The sequence below is a fragment of the Loxodonta africana genome, chromosome 18, assembly GCF_030014295.1.
Source record: "Loxodonta africana isolate mLoxAfr1 chromosome 18, mLoxAfr1.hap2, whole genome shotgun sequence".
NCBI lineage: Eukaryota > Metazoa > Chordata > Mammalia > Proboscidea > Elephantidae > Loxodonta > Loxodonta africana.
The window spans coordinates 72264303-72287262 of record NC_087359.1 but is presented as its reverse complement, the minus strand read 5'-3'; the positions used below and the strand labels follow the sequence as shown (position 1 = coordinate 72287262).

The following is a 22960-nucleotide window of genomic DNA, read 5'->3' as shown; positions in this document are numbered from 1 at the left end:
TTCAGACCCACCTGGGGTGCCTCGGAAGACTGGCCTGGCAGCCTGTGTCTTAAAGATCGCAGCCTTGAAAAACCTATGAAACACAGTTCTGCTTTGCACACATCAGGTCACTGTGAGTTGGAGTCAATGTAATAGCAACTAACAACAGCAACAACCCTTACACATATTCATTCTAAATTGTAAAAATCACTCAGAAATTGAAAAAGGAAGAAAATTCCCACCAATTAATTAGCAGGAAGAAGAAAGAGGACTTACCTATAAAACTTTATGTCGATTAAAAAATGTTTAATACTTTCCAATTTGTAGTTTTTATAAATACATTTTTAATTAAAAATATTTTGTTGTTTTGCTAAAAAGAGTTTTCTATTTCTCTTCTCTGTGTACCAATTTTTATGTACATTATTTTGTTTAACACTCATAGTGATCTTTTTTTAAAAAATAGCTTTATTGAGATATAGTTCACATACCATACAATTGCTAATTTAAAGTGTACAATTCAATGGTTTATAGTATATCCACAGATACAAGCAACTATCACCACAGTCATTTTTAGAAAATTTAGAACGTTTTATCACCTCAACAGCAGCTCTGCACCTGTTAGCTGGCACTCCCCTGCATCCCCAGCCCTAGGCAACCGCTAATCTGCTTCCTGCCTGTGTGGATTTCCTTGTTCCCTATATTGCATATGAGTGGAATTATGCCATATGTGGTCTCTTGTGATTGGCTTCTTTTACTTAGCGTACTGTTTCCAAGGTTCATCCGTATTGTAGCACATATCAGTACTTCCTTCCTTGTGGCAGGAGTGTCATCTTCCATTGTATGGATAGCCTACGTGGCCATTATCCATTCATCAGTTGATGGACATTTGGGTTGTTTCCACCTTTTGGCTGTCATGAATAATGCTGCTGTGAATAGTCATGTGTAAGTTTTTTTTATAGGATTTTTTTTTTTTTTATGTTTTTATGTCGTGGGTATATACCTGGGAGTGGAATTGCTGGGTCATGTGGCAGCCATTTCACAGACATTGATAATAATCTTAAGAGATGATTAGAGAAGGGGTTTTTTTTTTTGGTTTACAGATGCTTCTCAGAGAGGTCATTGTGTGCACAGAGAATGAATGGCAGGGAGAACTAGGACTTCACTCTCTTGGTTTTGGTATCTTACCATGGTTCCCTTTTGTTGTTGTTAGGTGCCATTGAGTCAATTGCGACTCAGTGCGGAGCCCTGGTGGTGCAACGGTTAAATGCTCGGTTGCTAACTGAAAGGTTGGTGGTTAGAACCCACCTCGTGGGAGAAAGACCTGGCGCATAAAAAGTACAGCCTAGAAAATCCTATGGGGCAGTTCCAGTCTGTCACACGGGGTTGTGATGCGGTTCCCTTTTAGGGGCCATCGTTCATCCCTTTCTCTGGTTTTGAGTACTTTGTCCTTTGGACATTGTTATCCACTACCGTGCGTTGAAGCAGCGTGTTGTTAATTTTGCACGAGTAATTCAGTGGAAGGAACAAAGGAGTTAGAGTTAGAAGACCTGGGTTTCAATTTTGACTCAAGATAATAATGACTCCCCAGAATATTGTGAAATTCAAATGAGATAAAAATATGAGAAGGTACTTTGTGTTCTGGAAAGTGCTTTATTGACACCAAGTACTTGCTAGCACTGATCTTAGCAGAGGAGAATGCAGAGACTGCAGGGCCTCTGGGGAGACTGTTTTATCCTGCAGAAAACAATTAGAGAACAGTACACGGTAGTGTATAATGAAGCGCTGAGTTGTGTGGTGTGGACCATAAATGGCTTAGGCTAGAAAAGGGAGAGACTGGTGCAAGGAAGAGGAGGTTGAGGAGACTGCGGAGGTAACGAGACTTGAGATAGCCCTTACAGAGTAGGCACGATTTGTATACCTTGTGTTTTCTCTCTTGTCTCGTGTACTTTCTCTAATCCTCCCCTTTCTAGACCATTAGTTTCCACTGGTGCCCAGCTGGTTGCCTAAAAATCCGCTGGAGAAGCTTAAAATACAGATTGCTGGGCCCTAGCCCAGAGGGAAGGAATGTCATAGGGAAGAGCATGAGTTGATATTGGTGTAATAAAAAGTAGGGATACTGAGATGAAAATGGTGCTTATATAGGCAGCCTTGGCTTTTGTGCGTCCTGAATGTATGCTCACTATTCATTGCTACCCCTGAACAGTCTTTTAATGCCAAATTTGGGGTTTTGTACATCAGCTGACAGACAACGCATTCCTGACTCCTGTTGGTGGCTTTGCTGCCAGCCAACAATTTAGTTTCAATAGACTTGCCATCTTTGTCCATACAGCAGTGTTAATTTACATAAGCAATAGAATATTTTATTGCATTTCCACTTTATTTTTTTAAATGAATGAAAATGGAAACAAATATGCTAAGTAAGGGGAAACAGTAGAACTGAGACAAAGATAGAAGTCATCAGGCGTGCCCAGAGCAGCAAATTGTTAGCCTCAATCGGACACTCATTGGATTTGTTGTCTAACCGCGTTCGCTTTTGAAGAATAAAGTCAAAGAAGATATAGAGCTGTTGGAACGATGTTATCAAAGGTTGTGTCGAAAAGGCGCAGCTCATAATATCCAAGCAGACTGTTGACTTTTGCTCAGTCTGTATCTGAGCGTGTTTTCAAGAGCGCACTGTGTAATAAAGCAGGGAATCTGGTGGGGCCAGCAGTTAATGCATTTGGCTGCTAATGGAAAGTTTGGAGGTCCCAGTCCACCCAGAGGTTTCTTGGAAGAAAGGCCTGGCAATCTACTTCTGAAGAAGCAGCCACTGAAAACCCTGTGGAGCTCAGTTCTACTCTGACATGCTTGGGGCCTGCATGAATTGGAGTGAACTGGTATCCATCATTGAATTGCTTAACACGTTTTGTAGTTGAGCTTTAACTGCTGACCAGCAGATGGCTCTCAGGCACCACAAATTTGGCAGAGCAGCTCTTGATTTTGCTAACGCATCACTCACTTGGAATTCTTGCATTCCTATTGTGTGTTACCCCCTACTGCCCATTTTCTTTCTTTTTGTTGTTGCTGAGAATATACATATATGCACAGCAGGATATATGTACCAATTCAGCATTTTCTATGTGTACAATTCAGTGGCGTTGTACAGCCATTCTCACCCTCTTTTTCTGAATTATTCCCCCCCATTAACATGAACTCACTGCCCCCTAAGGTTTCTGTCTTATCTTTTGACTTGCTGTTGTCAATTTGATCCCATACAGATAATTCTTAAAAGAGCACAGTGCTCAAAGCAGACCTTTCTACTCGCTAAGATAAACTATTGTTTGGTTTTAAGAAGACTTTAGGGGATGTTTCTGATTTAAGATTTAAAGATTATCCATCTCAGGGAAGTAGTTTCGGGGGTTCACCCAGCTTCCATGGCTCCAGAAATTCCGTTCTCTGTTTTCTATCTTTGATTGGAATTCTTCTATAGAACCTCTGATCAAGACATTCAGTAATGGTAGCCGGGCACGATCCAGTTCTTCTGGTTTCATGGCAGAGGAGTCAGTTGTTCATGGAGGTGGTTAACCACATATTCCTGACTCTCCTTATTCCTCTTCTGCTCTAGGCAAATAGAGACCAATTGTTGTACCTTGGATGGCTGCTTGCAAGCTTTTAAGACCCCAGACACTACGAAACGAACTAGGAAGTAGAAGCACTAAACACGATGTTAGGCCAGTTAACTGGGATATACCATGGAACCATGACCCTAACCTCCAAACCAAGAAACCATATCCCATGAGATGTTTGGTTTTACTGAAGCAGCCTCAGCAGCTGCCGTTTTTTGTGGTTGTAAATTTATCTATCACACAACTTTTGGCAATTCAACTTTTTACAGGTGTACAACTTATTGACAGAAATTACATTAATCGGCTGTGCAACCCTGCCTGTAATCAGTGCGAATTTCCATCACTGTAAACAGAAGCTCAGCGCTCCGTAAGCAATGACTCCCCCTTCCCCCTCCCTCCCACCTCTGGTGACCACTGATAAACCTTGGTCTCTATACACTTGCCTGTTCTTGTGTTTTTATCTAAGTGAGGTCATACAATACTTACCCTTTTGTGACTGACTTATCTCACTCAGCTGGATGTTGTCAAGCTCCATCTATGTTGCAGCATGTATCAAGACTTCATTTTTCTTTTTGGCTGAGTGGTATGCACGCACTGCCTTTTGTTTATTCTTTCATCCACTGATGGGCATTTAGTTTGTTTATGCCTTTTGGCTGTTGTGAATAGTGTTAAAATGAACACTGGTGTATATGTCTGTTTGCGTAACTGCTTTTAAGTAGCTTGGGTATATTCCTAACAGTGGAATTGCTGGGTCATATGGTAGTTGTTAGTTTTTTGAGGAACTGCCACTCTGTTTTCAACAATGGCTGTACCATGTTCCATTCCCCACATCATCGCCAACATTTGCTATTTTTTGTTAGTAATGTTTTTTTTTTTTTTATCTTAGCCATTCTGTGGGAGTGAAATGATATCTCATTGTGGTTTTGATTTGCATCTTTCAAATGTCTAATGACATTGAGTGTCTTTTTATGTGTTTGGTGCTGTTTAAATGTCCTCTTTGGTGAAATGTCTATTCAAGTCCTTTACCCATTTTTTATTAGATTGTTTGTCTTTTTGTTGTTGTCGACATTTTATATATATTTTGATTGTTACATTCGTATTGGATATATGGTTTCCAAAGATACTCTCCCAGTTGGTAGCTTGTCTTTTCACTTTTTTGTTCAAATTGACGGACAAAAGTTTTGAATCCTCTCTTCTCCTTTTAAGACACCTCACAATCATACATTTAAGAGAAGGAATAGTTCCTTCTGAGTTTATTTGCTTGATGTCATAGTGCTTGGATGACTCTCTCAGGAATAGTAAACAGGGGTTTCTGAAATCTAGGTTGGTGCTCAACATAATGACTTCTGATGGCCTTTTACACCTTGTATTTTTATTCTTCTGTGAACTGTTTTGTTAAGGTTTTATTTTAATGTTAAAACTTTTTATTGGTAAATTTGACCCCCAGTGGAAACCCTGGTGATATAGTGGTTAAGAGCCACAGCTGCTGGACGAAGAGTCAGCAGTTCAAATCCACCAGGTGCTCCTTGGAAACTCTATGGGGCAGTTCTATTCTGTCCTGTAGTGTTGCGGTGAGTCGGAATTGACTTGACGGCAGTAAGTTCGGTTTGGGGTTGGCCCCCAGTGGGTGGAGAAAAATGGGATTGGTTTAAAGTAGAGAAAGATTTGATTGTGCTAGATTATAAAGATACGCGGTGATTAAGAGCTCAGGCTGCTGACCAAAAGGTTGGCAGTTCGAACCCACCAGCCACTCTTTGGAAACCCTATGGGGCACTTCCACTCTGTCCTATAGGGTTGCTATGAGTAAGAATCGACTCAACGCAATTAGTTTTGTTTATGTTTTTGTGTATGGTGAAATCTGTGAATATGTAAGATATTTTTCACATTTGAGTTCTTCTTTATTTTGCATTAATACTCAATAAGATTATTTATTTTAAAAATTTATACAATATATGAAGTGTTTACACAATGTTAAGAATTGATTGTCCCTAGAGTATCAGCCTGCCACTTGTCTGGCAGTTTGTTGTACCATGGTGGCTAGCGTGTTGCTGGAGGCTGTGCTACCAGTATTTCAAATACTAGCAGAGTCACCCATGGCGGATAGGTTTCAGCAGATCTTCCAGACAAAGACAGACTAGGAAGAAGGACTTGGTGATCTACTTCTAAAAAAAAAAAAATTGGCCAGTGAAAAAAACCTTATGAATAGACAAGGGAACATAGTCTGATACAGTGCCGGAAGATGAGTCCCTCATGAGGCACTCAAAACATGACTGGGAAAGAGCTGCCTCTTCAAAGTAGAGTCGATCTTAATGATGTGGATGGAGTGACGCTTTTGGGACCTTTATTTGTTGATGTGGCATGACTTAAAATGAGAAGAAACAACTGCAAACATCCATTAATAATTGGAACATGGAATGTATGAAGTATGAATCTGGGAAAATTGGAAGTTGCCACAATGAAATAGAATACTTGAAGACAGATATCATAGGCATTAGTGAGCTGAAATGGACTAGTATTGGCTATTTTGAATCAGATACTGATATCATCCACTGTGCTGAGAATGACAAATTGAAGAGGAATGGTGTCACATTCATTGTCAAAAAGAACATTTCAGGGTCTATACTGAAGTACAACGCTGCCAATTATAGGATAACATTCATATGCCTGTGTCTTAGTTATTTAGTGCTGTTACAACGGAAATACCACAAGTGGATGGCTTTAACAAAGAGAAATTTATTCTGTCATAGTTTCGGAGGTCAGAAGTCCAAATTCAGGGTGCCAGTTTCCTGGGAAGACTTTCTGTCTCTGTCAGTTCCAGGGAAAGTCCTTGTCATCAATGTTTCCCTGCTCTAGGAGCTTCTCAGCACAGGGACTCTGGGTCCAAAGGACGCACTCCCCTCCTGGTTCTTCATTCTTGGTGGCACGAGGTCCCCTCTCTTCTCTTCTGGATTCTCTTTTATATCTCAAAAGGAATTGACTCAAGTTATAACCTAATCCTGTAGATTGAGTCTTGTCTCATTAACATAACTGCCTCTAATCCTGCCTCATTAATATCATAGAGGTAGGATTTGCAACACATAGGAAGATCACATCAGATCACAAATGGTGGACAACCACACAGTGCTGGAAATCATGGCCTGGCCAAGTTGATAAACATTTTTGGGGAATCAGTTCCATCCATAACACCTACAAGGATAAGCAGTTAATACGACTGTTATTCAAATTTATGCACCAACGACTAAGGCTAAAGATGAAGAAATTAAAGATTTTCACCAGTTTGTGCATTCTGAAGTTGATCCAACATGCAATCAAGATGCATTGATAATTACTGGTGATTGGAATGGGAAAGTCGGAAACAAAAAAGAAGTGACAGTAGTTGGAAAATAATGGCTTAGGTGGTAGAAATGATGCCAGACCCCAATTCGAAGTATGCCGTCTGGGGTCTTAAATGCTAACAACCGGCCATCTAAGATGCATCAATTGGTCTCAACCCACCTGGATCAAAGGAGAATGAAGAACACCAAGGTCACACAATAACTATGAGCCCAAGAGACAGAAAGGGCCACATAAACTAGAGACTTACATCATCCTGAGACCAGAATAACTAGATGGTGCCCGGCCACAACCGATGACTGCCCTGACAGAGAGCACAGCAGAGAACACCTGAGGGAGCAGGAGACCAGTGGGATGCAGACCGCAAATTCTCATAAAAAGACCAGACTTAATGGTCTGACTGAGACTAGAAGAATACTGGCGGTCACGGTCCCCAAACCTTCTCTTGGCCCAGGACAAGAACCATTCCCGAAGACAACTCCTCAGACATGGAAGGGACTGGACAATGGGTTGGAGAGAGATGCTGATGAAGAGTGAGCTACTTGTATCAGGTGAACACTTGAGACTGTGTTGGCATCTCCTGTCTGGAGGGGAGATGGTACGGTAGAGAGGGTTATAAACCGGCAAAATGGTCATGAAAGGAGAGACTGGAAGGAGGGAGTGTGCTGACTCATTAGGGGGAGAGTAATTGGGAATATGTAGTAAAGTGTATATAAGTTTATATGTGACAGACTGACTTGATTTGTAAACTTTCACTTAAAGCACAATAAAAATTATTTTAAAAAACAAACAAAAAAGAAATGATGCCAGAGATTGCCTGATAGAATTTTGCAAGATCAATGACCTGTTCATTGCAGATACTGTTTTTCAGCAACGTAAACCATTACTATACATGTGGACCTCACCAGATGGAATACAAGGGAATCAAATTAACTATATCTGTGGAAAGAGATGATGGAGAATCTCAATATCATCAGTCAGAACAAGGCCAGGAGCTGACTGCGGAATAGATCACCAGTTGTTCATGTGCAAGTTCAAGTTGAAGCTGAAGAAAATTAGAACAAGTCCAGGAGAGCCGAAGTACAACCTTGAGTGTATTCCACCTGAATTTAGAGACCATCTCAAGAGTAGATTTGATGCATTGAACATTAATGACCGAAGATCAGACGAGTTGGGGGATGACATCAAGTATATCATACCTGAAGAGAGCAAAAGGTCGTTAAAAAGACAGAAAAGAAAGAAGAGACCAAAATGGATGTCAGAAGAGACTCTGAAACTTGCCCTTGAGTGTAGAGTAGCTAAACCTATTGGAAAAAAATGATAAAAGCTGAACAGAAAATTTCAAGGGGCAGCTCCAGAAGACAAAGTATTGTAATGAAATATGCAAAAATGCAGAGTTAGAAAACCAAGAGAGAAGAACACAGTAGGTATTTCTCAAGCTGACAGAACTGAAGAACAAACTCAAGCTTCATGTTGCAATACGGAAGGATTCTACAGACAAAATATTGAACAACAGAGGAAGCATCAAAAGAAGACGAAAGGAATACACAGAGTCACTATACCGAAAGGGGCTGGTTGATGTTCAACCATTTCAAAGTAGCATATAATCAGGAACCAATGGTACTGAAGGAAGAAGTCCAAGCTGCTTTGAAGGCATTGGTGAAAAACAAGGCTCCAGGAACTGACGGAATACCAGTTGAGATGTTTCAACAAACAGATGGAGTACTGGAAATATTCATTTGTCTAGGCTAAGAAATTTGGAAGACAGCTGCCAGGCCAGCTGACCGGAAGAGATCCATATCTGTGCCTATTCCAAAAAAAGATGATCCAACAGAATGTGGAAATTATCGAACAGTATCATTAATACCATCCCAAAACGCACTGCCGTTGAGTCGATTCCGACTTATAGCGACCCTATAGGACAGAGTAGAACTGCCCCAGAGAGTTTCCAAGGAGCGCCTGGTGGATTTGAACTGCCAATCTCTTGGTTAACAGCTGTAGCACTTAACCACTACGCCACCAGGGTTTCCATTAATACCATACACAAGTAAAATTTTGCTGAAGGTAATTCAAAAATGGTTGTAGCAGCATATCAACAAGGAAGTGCCAGAACGTCAAGCCAGATTCAGAAGAGGACGTGAAACGTGGGTATCATTGCTAATGTCAGATGGATCTTGGCTAAAAGCAGAGAATACCGGAAAAATGTTTACTTGTGTTTTATTGACTATGCAAAGACATTTGAATCTGTGAATCATAACCAATGATAACATTGGGAATAATAGGAATTCCAGAACACCTCATGGTACTCATAAGGAACTTGTACATAGACCAAGAGGCAGTCATTTGAACAGAACAAGGGGATATTGTGTGGTTTGAAATCAGAAAAGGGGTGTGTCAGAGTTGTATCTTTTTACCATACTTGTTCAGTCTGTATGCTGAGCAGATAATCTGAGAAGGTGGACTATATGAAGAAGAATGTGGCATCAGGATTGGAGGAGGACTAATTAATAACCTGTGATATGAAGATGACACAACCTTGCTTGTTGAAAGTGAAGAGGACTTAAAGCACTTAATGATGAAAATCAAAGACTATAGCTTTAGTATGGATTACACCTCAGCATAAAACAAAAATTCTCACAACTGGACCAATAAGCAACATCATGATAAATGCAGAAAAGATTGAAGTTGTCAAGGATTTTGTTTTACTTGGATCCACGATCAATGCCCATGGATGCAGCAGCCAAGAAATCAAGCGACTTATCGCATTGGGCAAATCTGCTGCAAAAGACCTCTTTAAAGTGTTAAAAAGCAAAGATGTCACTTTGTGGGCTAAGGTGCGCCTGACCCAAGTAATGGTATTTTCAGTTGCCTCATATACGTGTGAAAGCTGGGCAATGAATAAGGAAGACCAAAAAAGAATTGATGCCTTTGAATTATAGTGTTGGCGAAGAATATCGAATATGCCATGGACTGCCAGGAGAACAAACTAATCTGTCTTGGAAGAAGTACAGCCAGAATGCTCCTTGGAAGCAAGGATGGCGAGACCTTGTCTCATGTATTTTCAACATGTTATCAGGAGAGACTAGGCCCTGGAGAGGGACATCGTGCTAGGTAAAGTAGAGGGTTAGTGAAAAAGAAGACCCTTAATGAGATGGATTGACACAGTGGCTATAACAGTGGGCTCAAACATAACAACAATGGTGAGGATGGTGCAGGACCGGGCAGTGTTTCAGTCTGTTGTGCATAGGGTTGCCATGAGTCTCTGTGAGTCAGAACTGACTCAATGGCACCTAACAACAACAAAGAGTATCAGTTCCATGAGGTCAGGTATGTGTCTCTTTTGTTTATTCCCAAGCCCATAGATTAGTGTCTGACACATAGAAGGTATTCAGTAAGTGTTTTTAAGATGGATGGATGGATGGGTGGGTGGGTTGCAACGAAAAGAATAAGACAGAGGACTGGACTTAAAGAAGTTAACAGTCTGGTAAAGATGGCTACAGTTATCCACACATCCATAAATCATGTTCTTAAAGGAGCAGTTTTACTTTGGGGTTGTTAGGAGCTATGTTGAAGCTTGAGAAAATTCTGAAAGGAAATGAAAATTTCCCCTCTCCCTAAGTCATGTCAATTCTCCAAGTCACCCAGGTTTGGAATCTTTACCCCATAGCCAGCCTTTTCACCAACACTGTGGAGTTTTCCTTTGAATCGCTGCGTTAGTTGTCCCTTTTGCCCTGTTGCTTCTTGTTATTTCCCTTGTCCAGGCCCGCCTCACTCACCCCTGAATTACTGCACCAGCCTTTGGGCCTCCTTCCTGACTGCAGCCTTTCCGCTGTGTAATCCATTCTGCATATTGCTGCCAGACCTTGTCTCCAAAGAATGCATGTCAGAGAATCTATTTCTGATTGAAATTTGAGCCTCTGCTCATCTTTGTATTTTCACAGAATGAAGCTACAAAAAAAAAATATTCAGAAGGAATTACTCCTTTCCTACCATAGCAGCTTTTTCACATCTAGAGGCAAGTCCAGCTGCAAAGATTTGCAGACTCCACTGAATTCACTGACACCCTGGAAATGTCTTCTTAGGCCCAACGGCAAACCTCCCTGTGGCCTGTGAACCCTCAAACACTGATATTTTTTCAGACAAAACAAACATTTTATAGAGTCACTTTGACATCATTTTGAAATGCTAAGAAAAGCGAAAGAAAGCTACCTCTTGGAATTCACGGCTTTTTAATTTCTATATTCAGTTGATAACTCCCTGGAAACCCAAACTTCAGCTTTATTTTTGTCAGCAGGAAAATATGGACTTATCTGTTCCCCACATTATTTAATATTATAATTTAGTAGTGTTCATTATTTGCTAATTGGGATGAAAATTAGATCTTTTTATGTCTTTAGAAGTAGCCATGAAAACTTTTTGATAAAACCTTTGTAAGATAAAGATACTATTTAGTCCATTTATTCATATGGTGTTTATTCGAGAAGTTCCATTTGTTAGAAAAGTTCCATCTTAAAAGAATATGAATAAAAATTATTGATTTAAAATAATTAAAAAATTCTCTCTTAAGCTCAAACACATAATATTTAGCATTTCCTTTCTTTAACTTATGTTCCAAGAAGAAACACTCCTTAGTTTTTATTCCAAAAGTGAGGTTGAGCTACAGAAGGGTTTTACTGATAGAATCCCTTTCTGGTAATGTCTCCAAATTCTTGAACTTCATTGCCCACTGTCTTTACTGCTGATGTCTTTTGAAGGCTGGTAGTGGCCCTGGTGGTGCAACAGTTAAGCTCTCAGCTGCTAACCAAAAGGTTGTGTGGTTGGAATTCCTCCAGTGGCTCCGTGGGAGAAAGCCCTGGTGATCTGCTCCCATGAAGATCAGAGCCGGGGGAACCCCACGGGCAGCCCTGCGTGGTCACATGGGGCTGCTGTGAGTCCAAACCAACAGCGGCAGTAGATGAAGGAGCCCTGGTGGCGAAACGGGTAAGTGGTCAGCTGCTAACTGAAAGGTAGGAGGTTTGAACCCATCTGGCGGCTCCTGCTCAGCTCCGTGGGAGAAAGCCCTGGCGATCTGCTCACTGAAGACTGCAGCCTAGAACACCCTCTGTGGCAGTTCTACTCTGTCAGAAATCAACTCGAGGGCACCTAACAACAGCAATAGCTGTTGATCAAGTTTTGTGTTTTGCTTAACTTATTTTTTTTTAAATCTCTCAAGATAGAAATGCTAAATACCACTCTCATTTTGTCTCTCTCCTGCTTAAAAACCTCAGTGGTTTTCCTAGTTCTGTTTTGTCAACATTTGCTGCATGCTTTATTCTCTGGCATACTCTGAGGCTCTGCTTTTGGTGCCGGGGATATAAACATGACTGTCCTGCGGCCTCCTTCCTTGCAGAGCTCATAACTCAGTAAGGGAGACAGATGAGTAAATAACTGACTACAATCCTGCTTGATAAACGCCACGTCGGAGGTTGTGAGCAAAGTGCCCTGGGAGCAGCAAGGAGTGATTGATTCAAGGGAAGGGGGTGGGGAGAGGATCGGGAAAGACTAAACAGCACAAGTGACGTTTGAGTTGAGCCTTAGGGGATGAATAGAGTTTTGCCAGATGGACAAAGGGGTGGGGGCGGGGACCCTCCAGACTCACACAAAAACCTGAGAGTGTGAAAGTTTGTGCCTTTGTCTAAATAGTGGTGAGCAGCCTGTGGAGCTGAGGACGAAGTCGGGTGTATAAAGGGGATGTTGGGATCTGAGGCTGCTGAGATACTCTAGGGCCATATTGTATTGATCAAGCTTCGACTTGATCTATAGCTTCTCGAGATTAGTGAAGAAAAATAGATTCCTATTTTAAAGCAGGGAAATGGCGTGGTGAGATCTCTGCTTTAGAGGGATGATTCTGGCAGCAGTTGTAAGGTGATTTGAATGGTGGTGCCAGGGGACAAGAAGACCAGTCAGCAGGCTACTGCCGTGTTCTGCACAAGAGATGAGGGTCTGAGCCAGTGCGGGACCAGCAGTGATGGAAATGAGGGCACGGATTTGGAAACCATTTCTGAGGGGGCCTTGGTAATTGATGACATGTGGGAGAGGGGGCCAAAAAAATTGGCCTGGGTAGCTTGGGAATGTAGTGATGCTGCTAACCAAAACAGGGAGCCTAGGAGAAGAAACAGCTTAAGGGGTGAAAGTGATGAATTTGATTTTGGATATATTGAGTTTGGATGTGGAATACCCGGTTGGAGATGCCAAATGAAAAGCCATAAATGCAAACGTAGAGCCTGTAGGAAAGTATCTTGGGTAGAGATAAGTTTATAATCCTTTAGCAAAGTGATTTTCAGTCAGGAGGAGGGTGGGAGGACATTCTTCTCCTGAATTTTGATATGTGGGATTTCTTTTTAACTATTTATATGCTGTTCTTCCTCCCCACCCCACGTTCTGATATTGCCCTGCTAGTGTGTTCCCCGCTCACCCCCAGTTGAGAATCCACCACCATAATGACTCATAGGTACATGTCCTGTTTCATTTGTGTTGGGGCATAAAAATGTTTAAGCACTGTTAGCATCTTTTCTTACAGACTGAAACCAGAGAACAGACCTAAATAGACTCCCTGAGGACCACCAACATTAAAGGGGCAGATGGAGAAGAGTTACCTGCAAATTAGAGAGGAGGAACTGTCATAGGAGAGAGTGAGGAAGTGGGGAGGAGAGGTTTCATGGATAAGGGAAGGAGGTCAGCTGTGACAGCTGAGACCTTGCAGGGGCAGAGCGAGCACTGGGAGGCTTTGAGGTGAGGAGGTCATGGGTGAGAGCTGTTTCAGTAGAGTGATGGAGCAGAAGCTGGGTTATGCAGCGGGTTGAAGAGTGAATGCTGTTGGGAAGTGGAACTGGTGAGCATTGTTCTTTTTTTGTAAATGATATTTTATCGTGTTTAAGGTAAAAGTTTACACAGCAAATTAGGTTTCCATTTAACAATTTCTGTACAAATTATTCAGTGGTATTGGTTACCTTTTTCACAACGTGTCATCATTCTCATTTATTCTGTTCTAGTTGTACCATTTCCAGTACTCTAGTTTTCCTGCCCCCTTACCTTCTCGGCTTTGCTAATTTTGGACCATTCAGTCTCCTATAGATGATTTTTTAATGTCACAAGAGGTACTCTTTATTTTATGAGCCAATCTGTTATTTAAAGGTGATCTCAAAGAGTATTTTTAGTTTAAGGTTTAAAGAGTATCTCAGGGCGATAGTCTCAGGGAGTCCACTGGTCTCAACCAGTCTGGTAAGTCTGGACTTTTTAACAATTTGAGTCTATTCTACTTTTTTCTCCTATTTTACCAGGATCCATCTATTATGGCCCTGATCAGAATGGTCAGTAGTGGTAGCCAGGCACCATCTAGTTCTTCTGTTCTGTGGACAAGTTTTTTCTCTGAGCCTTTGGTTTCCTTCTTTCTCTTTTGCTCTGGACGAGTAGAGACTAATAGTTGTATCTCAGATGGCCACTCAAAAGTGTTTAAGACCCCGGCCACTACTCACCATGTGGGGATGTAGAGCCAGTGGTATCACTAGGGTTTGTGTCACCCCGTGCAGTAACTCATGGTGTCATCCTTCCCTGCCGTGGACCTCCTCCCATGGGCCTCCTCTCATACCAGACCATGCAGAATCCTTAGTAATATTTATTATCAATTTTAATCATAGGATAATATTTGATAAATATAGTTGTAAATTGCTTAAATGTAATATTTCTTAGATTACATGAATACTAACAAAATTATTTTGTAAAATCTACATTGGATTACAACATTATCAGTAACTGAGTAGAAGCCTTTTTTGATTTTTCTCCTTTTCCTTTAATTACTACTTAATTCTTTAAAAAGTTACTGATACAAGTTTCAAATACTAGTTACCACAATAATGTAGCTAAAACACCAGAAAATTTGACAAAATCGGCGCCTATAAATACACCAGTGACAATGAAAACAGCAGCGAATGCTTGTAGTGCGCGCAGATGGAACCACGTGATTCGAAGCGTCATTGTAATTGGGTGATAATGATCACGTGGCTGGAGCATGTCAGAGGTTCCAGAAGTAAATGAGCCTAGAGTTTTAGCCTTGTAGGTATATTGATGCATGTAAGCTGGGCTTACAAAAAATGTTTTTGTTGCTAATAACTAACTACAGGGATATTTTTATAAAAAAATAATAAATTTCTGCTGAAACACTGCACAACAAATTTATACACAGTCATTTTGGTGTCGTCCCCTCTGACAGTGCCACCGAGTACAGTCCATATCCCCTGTACACGCCCCCCCGCTCCCCCCCATGATGCCACTGTGGAGAACACAGACTTCATGAACTGTATTACGCCAGTTAACTGAATTGTCCCATGAGACGATGGTCCTAAGCCTTCAAACGCAGAAAACCAGTCTCACGAGGTATTTGGTTATGTCTAAGGATTATCTGTAACTATGTCCGCTATGTGGTTTATTATACATATATATGAATATACATGCATGCACACAGATATCTATAAGTACATATACCTACAGACACATCTTTCTGTGTACACGTATGTACCCACATATTCATACCAATACACATATATGCCTATATACATATTTGTGTAACCACACACATATTTTTTGGTTGTAGCTGGTGGTGTTGCAAAATTATATTTGTCACGTCCTTTACCAAAAATGTTCTTTTCTCTTGTGCGGTTCTTAGTGACATCATTTACCTTGGTCAAGCTGTGTTTACTTCACCCACATTTGATGCTGCCTTTTCCATCACCGAAAATAATAAGTGTCTGCTGTCTTGAGTGTGCTTCCTCCTGTCCCCTCCATCCTCCATAGCACCTATGAGCGTTGGTCTCTGTGTATATGTCTTTTCTTTTCTTATAAAAATGCGGTTATATAATATTTGTCATTTTGTGATTACCATCCTCCAGGTTCATCCACGTTATGTTTTGAGGGCTCGTCATCATTCTTTATGGCTGCATAGTATTTCGTTATAGGCATCTACTGCATTTCATTTATCCATTTATCCGTCGTTGGACCACTTATTTCTTAAGGAAATTTGGCTGTGAACGGGAGAGAAAGTAGTTGCTTAAGAATTTATATGATGGGAAAGAACTAATGGAATGCTAAAATGATAAGATTCTGGATGAGTGTGAGGATGAAAGGGTTAGGAGAACCTATAGAGGCTTGCTAAATCTTCCTGCCTTGGTATTAATTCCTTTACTAGATCCAAACAAAACCAAAGACCATTTGCGTTGAGTCAGTTCTGACTCATAGTGTCAGAATAGAACCGTTTGGTCCATGGGGTTTTCAATGACTGTGATCTTTTGGAATTAGGTGGCCAAGCCTTTCTTCTAAGATGTCTCTGGGTGGATTCAAACCTTCAACCTTTTGGTTAGTAGCTGAGCATTTAACCGTTTGCACCCGGCCCCCCATAATCTGGCCCACTCTTTGCTTTTATCCCACGCACAAGTGGGCACACATTCTCTGCCCTGGAGACACCCTTCATGCTTTTACCCTTTCTTAGAGTGTGTTGCCATCGTTCTGTCACATCTCTAAACCGTATCCGTTCTTCAAGGCTGTCGTGAGTCTCCTTACCTTTATGGAACCTTTCCTGAATTGGTAGTAAAAAGGAAGTGCATTGGATTAAGTGTCAGAAGATGTGAGTTGAACCCTTAGCTCTGCCACAATGTGTATGACCTTGAAAAAGTCACTTGATACCTCTTTGCCTTGGTTTTCTTGTCAGTAATGCCTGATCTGACTTACATTCAGGCTTGTTTAAGACTCAGGTGAGATCATGTTTGTGAAAGGTCTTTGAAATTTCAAAACACAGCACCAGTGTGTGATGTTACGATTTCCTGACTACTTTTTAAAAAATGGGTTTCATTCATTTACTTACGGTTTTTACTGAATAAATTTAGTCATTCATTATACCGAGGGTGTAGTGATGAACAAGTCCCTGTCTGTGGGGCTTCGGTTCTAGTGCTGGAGAGAGAAAACAAACAAGTATATAATGTTTGGTAGCTTAAGTGCTATAAAGAAAAATAAGGTGAGATCAGGGGGTGGGGACTAAAGAGTTAACAGGGAAGAGTGCTGTTTTAGATACTGTCGGCAGGCAGGGAAACCTCTCTGAGGTGACATTTGAGCAGAGATTAAGTAAGGGAGCAAGGCCGAGTGGCCATCTGGGGGAGGAGTGCCTTCACAGGGGGGAGGGCAGCAGATGCAAAGGCCCTGAGATGGGAACATGCTCAGTGCGTTCCAGAAACAGCAAGGAGGCCAGTGTGACCTACAGGTTACCCTGAGGATGTTGTATTTTATGCTAAGGGTGATGGGAAGCAACTGGAAGGTTTTGAGCAGAGGAAGGACTTGCCTTTATTTATATATTTATTCATTTATATTTTGCTTTTTATTGTGGTAAAATGCACATACCATAAACGTCACTCTTTTTTAATGTGTGTTGTTCAGTGGCATTTAGTACATTCACAGTATTGTGCAACCATCCCCACTATCTAGTTCCAGAATGTTTTTATCACCCCAGAAGGAAACTTCGAGCCCATTAAACAGTTATTCCCCATTCGCCCCTCTCCTCCTGGCAGCCACTGATGTGCTCGCACCCTGTCTCTGTGGCTTTGCCTGTCTGACCAGGCTTGCGTGGACAGTGCCCACTCTGGCCTCTGTGTGGGAATGGACTGCAGAGGGTAGGCGCAGAAGCAGGAGCCAGAGCTCTGGGATCGTGGCAGAGGACCAGAGGAGAGAGGGTCAGATTCTAGACATGGTTTGAAGGTATCGCTGATGGAATTTGCTAATGGACTAGATGTTGGGGAGTGTGAAAGAAAAAGGGGAGTAAAAGTGATTCCACAGTTTTTGGCCTGAGCCAGTGAGTCAGTGGTAGGCTTTTACTGAATAGGGAAGACCGGGGAAGAGGGAATGGGTTTTGGGGGGAAACTGATCCTTTTTTGGTGATCTTGTTTATACAAAGATGTCACCTTGAAGACTGAGGTGCGCCTGACCCAAGCCACGGTATTTCCAGTTGCATTACATGCATGCAAAAGCTGGACAATGAATAAGGAAGACAGAAGAATTGATGTCTTTGAATTGTGGTGTTGGCGAAGAATATTGAACATACCATGGACTGCCTAAGGAATAAACAAGTCTGTCTTGGAAGAAGTACAACCAGAAAGCTCCTTAGAAGCAAGGATGGCAAGACTGTGTCTTACGTACTTTGGACAAGTTGTCAGGAGGGATCAGTCCCTGGAGAAGGACATCATGCTTGGCAGAGTACAGGGTCAGCGGAAAAGAGGAAGACCCTTGATGAGATTGATTGACACAGTGGCTGCAACAATGGGCTCAAGCATAACAACGATTGTGGGCATGGGGCAGGACCGGACAGTGTTTCGTTCTGTTGTACATAGGGTCGATGGCACCTAACAACAATGACAACATTTATATAATTTAGAACTTAATGAGAAAATTTTAATTAAAGCTGTAAGGATCTTAGAGATCATCTAGTTAAAGGTGGAAAATAATATGTAAGATTAAAAAAAGATACTCGTGCTCTGAGACCAGAACTGGGTGGTGCTTGGCTACCATTGCTGCACATTTTGATCAAAGATTCCATAGAAGAATCCTGATCAAAAGGGAGAAAATGCAGAACAGAATTTCAAATTTGCATGGACTCTAGAATTCCTGGAGTCACGGGGGCTGGGTGAACCCCTGAAACTATTGCTCTGAGATAATCTTTAAACCTTATACCAAAAAATATCCCCTGAAGTCTTCTTAAAACCAAATAATAGTTTAGCTTAACTAGTAAAAAAAAAAAAAAACAGGCCTGCCTTGAGCATTTTAAGAACTGTCTATGTGGGATCAAATTGACAACAGCAACTGGAAAGATTAGATAGAAACTTTAGGGGACAGCGAGTTTATGTTAATGGGGGAGGAACAACTCAGAAAAGGAGGGAGAGAATGGCTGCACAACTCAAAGAATGTAATCAATGTCACTGAATTGCAGATGTAGAAACTGTTGAATTGGTATGTGTGTTTTTCCTGTGTATATTCTCAACAACAACAAAATAAATAAAATTTAGAAGGAAAAAAAAGGATACTCGCCACCTCCTATCAACATGGTGAATCTTCCCCACTCACCCCCAGCCCCTTCAGTGTTTGTTGACTAACTGCTGTTAACAAGTGTGTCATATTCCTCAAGTGTTGGGCCAGAAAGAGGGTTGAAAACCACTAACCTACTTAGATCCCTTATTTTATGCATGAGAAAACCAGGGCTGAAGAGCCCAAGGATTCAAAGTGAGCTGTTCTCTTAGTAATTGCTTCATGTGCGTTAGTCTTTCCTTTTAATTTGATCATAAACTCCTTGATAGCAAAAATTACGTCTTAAATTCTTCCCACTTTTCTTTGTACCTAGAACAGTGCCAAATAATAATAGGCATCACCCCAGATTGAGCATAAAACCTAATGAAGAAAAGAAGTCCGTAAAATAAGAACTGTGGTCTTACCCACTCTTCTTAGTAAAGGCTTATTCAAGGCTGGATTTCCCAGTAGGTTTGGGGCACCAGCAAAAAAGAAACACCAAAGCAAACAAAAAAGAGAGAGTGCTAGAGATTGATTGATCCGGTTTTGAAGAACTAACCAAACATTTGGAATTGGATAACCCAGAGAGAAGGCACTAAGAAATGATTTTTATTTCCTTAGAGCATGTAACTTCTGTGCACGACAGTTCAGTATTGCTTTGATATTGAATTACATGGGGTTGGGGCCAAAATAATTTTCCCAGTGGTTAAGATTTTAGAGGTGTTACTCAGCCCTGGGGACTCTTTCATGTATGTCTGGTGCTTTCTCATATGTGTGTTTGACATCAGTATTAAGTTGTGCCCATTGTCGCTGTTATTCTCTAATTGGTGGTTGTTTAAAAGCATGCAATTAAAGGCTGTAGCTCTAATTTGCTGTGTTTTGAGATGGCTGAAAAATTCTTATGTTTTTTCCCCTTTCATGCTAATTTTAAAAAGTAATACTTTTTGTGTGACAAGAGCTACCAGTGGGACATTCCAGCATTAACATTAAATGAGAAATGTCACCTGGGATAAAAATCAAAAACCAAACCTGTTGCTGTCGAGTCGATTCTGACTTACGGTGACCCCATGTGTTACCGAGTACAACTGCTTCATAGGGTTTTCTTCACTGTAACCTTAATGGAAGCAGGTCACCAGGCCTTCCTTCGGTGATACTGGTGGGTGGGTTTGAATACAATAGACTAACTTGAATGGATGCTCACAGCTGATCCCTGATGTACTTTAGAGGCAACTTTATATACCTCTGACCCATGGTACTGGTTTTCAGCCCTTGCTTTTGCAATGAACGGTGCATACAACCCCGGATGGCTTTTTTTTTTGTACAGGCATACAATTTATTTATTTTAATTGTGCTTTAGGTGAAAGTTTACGGAACAAATTAGTTTCTCATCAAACAATTAATACACAAATTGTTTTGTGACATTGGTTGTCAACCCCGTGATACGTCAACACTCTCCCCTTCTCCACCCCAGTTTCCCTGTTCCATTTGTCTAGTTTTCCAGTCCTTCCCTGCCTTCTCGGATGGTGTATCCATTTAGTCTCGTATACGTGACTGAACTATAAAGCGCATTCCTCATGTGTGTTATTGTTTGCCTATAGCCCTGTCTACTCTTTGGTTGAAGGATGAACCTTGGGAGTGACTTCAGTACTGAATTAAAAGGCTGTCCGGGGGTCATACTCTTGGGGTATCTCCAGTCTCTGTCAAACCAGTAAGCCTGGTCTTTTTTTTTTGTGTGTGAATCTGAATTTTGTTCTACATATTTCTACTGCTCTGTCCAGGACCCTCTGTTGTGATCCCTGTCAGAGCAGTCGGTGGTGGGAGCCGGGCATCATCTAGTTGTTCTGGGATCAGTCTGGCAGAAGTTGTGGCAGTTGTGGTCCATTAGTACTTTAGACTAATCTTTCCCTTGTTTTTTTGGTTTTCTTTATTCTCCTTTGCTCCAGCCATTAGATGTATCTTAGATGGCCACTCCCGGATGGTTTTTTTGATCTAAAGCTGGCTCTCATAGGCTGGCTTAAGAATTAGGGATACACTTTGATTGTAAACTTCCTTCCTTCCTTTCTTTTCCCATTGCCTTCTGTCCCTGGCTTCAAAGCTAGATAAAACTGAGTGATCGTTAGAGGGAATAAACCTGAAACCTTGACATTTTGGATACTTGGGGTCAACCAAGTACAGCAAGGCTTATAGAAACACATCTGTATTTTCAATAAAGTAGAAAAAAAGCTATACTTGTGTTTGACATGTTAGTACTTTTGAGTATAGAGACCAGCTCTGTGTTTAAAATTTTAGTCTAAGGAATCAAAAATTTTCTTTCTGCTTTACTTGAGTTTGTTTCTTAATATATATGATATTTTTCTATGGGTTTTATGGTTCTAAACTAAAAATGAAATTGATATGTCCTTTTAGGACATATTCCTTCATTCAGAAAATAATTTTTCAGTGTCTTCTGTGTATTTTCTTTTTTTTTTCTGTGTATAGAATGCAACAGTTGGTACAATGATAAATTGTTGATATTTATTATTATCTTCTAAGATTATTATCTTCCAAGCACTGACTGCATTAGGCGTTTGCATACATTTCACACATTATTCCCCCAACAGTATGAAAGCAGTAGTCCTAACAGGAATGTGGAGCTCTGGTGGCACAGTGGTTAAGAGCTCAACTGCGAACCAAAAGGTCAGCAGTTTGAATCCACCAGTTGCTCCTTGGAAACCCTGTGGGCAGTTCTACTCTGCCCTATAGGATCGCTATGAGTTGGAATTGACTTGACAGCAACGGGTTTGGTTCGGGTTTGGTAGTAAGAATATATGCTTTGTTAAGGGCGGGGCTCTTCTCTGTCTGTGTTCTGTTTCTCCTTTATTTGTGTTGATGAGAACAATGCCTGCCACATAGTAGGTACTCAGCAAATGTTTTTCTAACAAATGAATTATTTTTCGTTTAATTCTCAGGACCACCCTATCAGGTAGATGTTACTCTTCATATATTGCCATTGGTAGCAGAGCCAGGATTCAAGGTTATGCTCTTAGCCATTCACTCCATGTTGTGTGAAGGCTAATTTTCAATTCCTGCTTCTACATAGTAGACATGAAGCACATCAATATAAAAGGTTGAACACTAAGGCAGCAGTTATTTCTATACAAGAGATGTCAAAAGGGCTGGAAGAATTAAAAGCAACTGAGATATGAGTAACCGAAACCAAACCCAACCCACTGTCGTCGAGTCAATTCCGACTCATGGCAAGCATATAGGACAGAGTAGAACTGCTCCATAGGGTTTCCAAGGAGCACCTGGTGGATTTGAACTGCAGACCTTTTGGTTAGCAGCCGCAGCTCTTAGCCACCAGGGTTTCCCTGAGATACGGGTAAGTACATGTAAATCACCTAGAGCTGGTTCTGTACACAATAAATGCTTTATGTGTTGACTATTACTGTCACTACCCTTGTATCGGCATCGTTATCATCATTGTTATTTTTATGAATCCTGTGGGCTGTCTAAAGTATGTAAAGTGTCCATGTCTGGGTTGAAGTGGTCAGAGCTGGTTTAGTGAACAAGAGGATCCTTGCAGCTGGGACAGAAAGTGGGCAGGCAGGGTCAGGAGAGGAGATGCCGTTGATGAGAAGGTTCCTGTAAACTTGGACTGATGCAGAACGTCTCTGTTCCCTCTTCCTCGGACAGTAAGGAGACCAGTATGTCTGGCACCGAAGGGGTATGTGGGTTACTAGGGAGAGTAAAGATTAAGATTGACAATTGGGAATTGTTTATTATGTTATGAATGCTACACTGTATTCGTAAAATTGGATTTGAAACCCTGTGAGCAACCAAATATCCTTTAAAGCAAAACAAAATTATATGGTCCTTTCTTATGCTAGAATCTGTAGTCACAATATTGTATCTGCTTGATAAATAATATTGCTGCCTTTGGTGTCACGTGGCCTGTGAGACAAACTTTGTCCTAATAAAAAGGTCAC

The 22960-nt window shown here is 41.1% G+C and overlaps 1 protein-coding gene across 2 annotated transcripts in view; it reads left to right on the top strand.

Moving 5' to 3' along the window:
• Positions 1-22960, top strand: part of STX8 (syntaxin 8) — a 344866-nt gene that overhangs the window by 41900 nt on the left and 280006 nt on the right. The gene's annotated exons all lie outside the window — the stretch shown is intronic.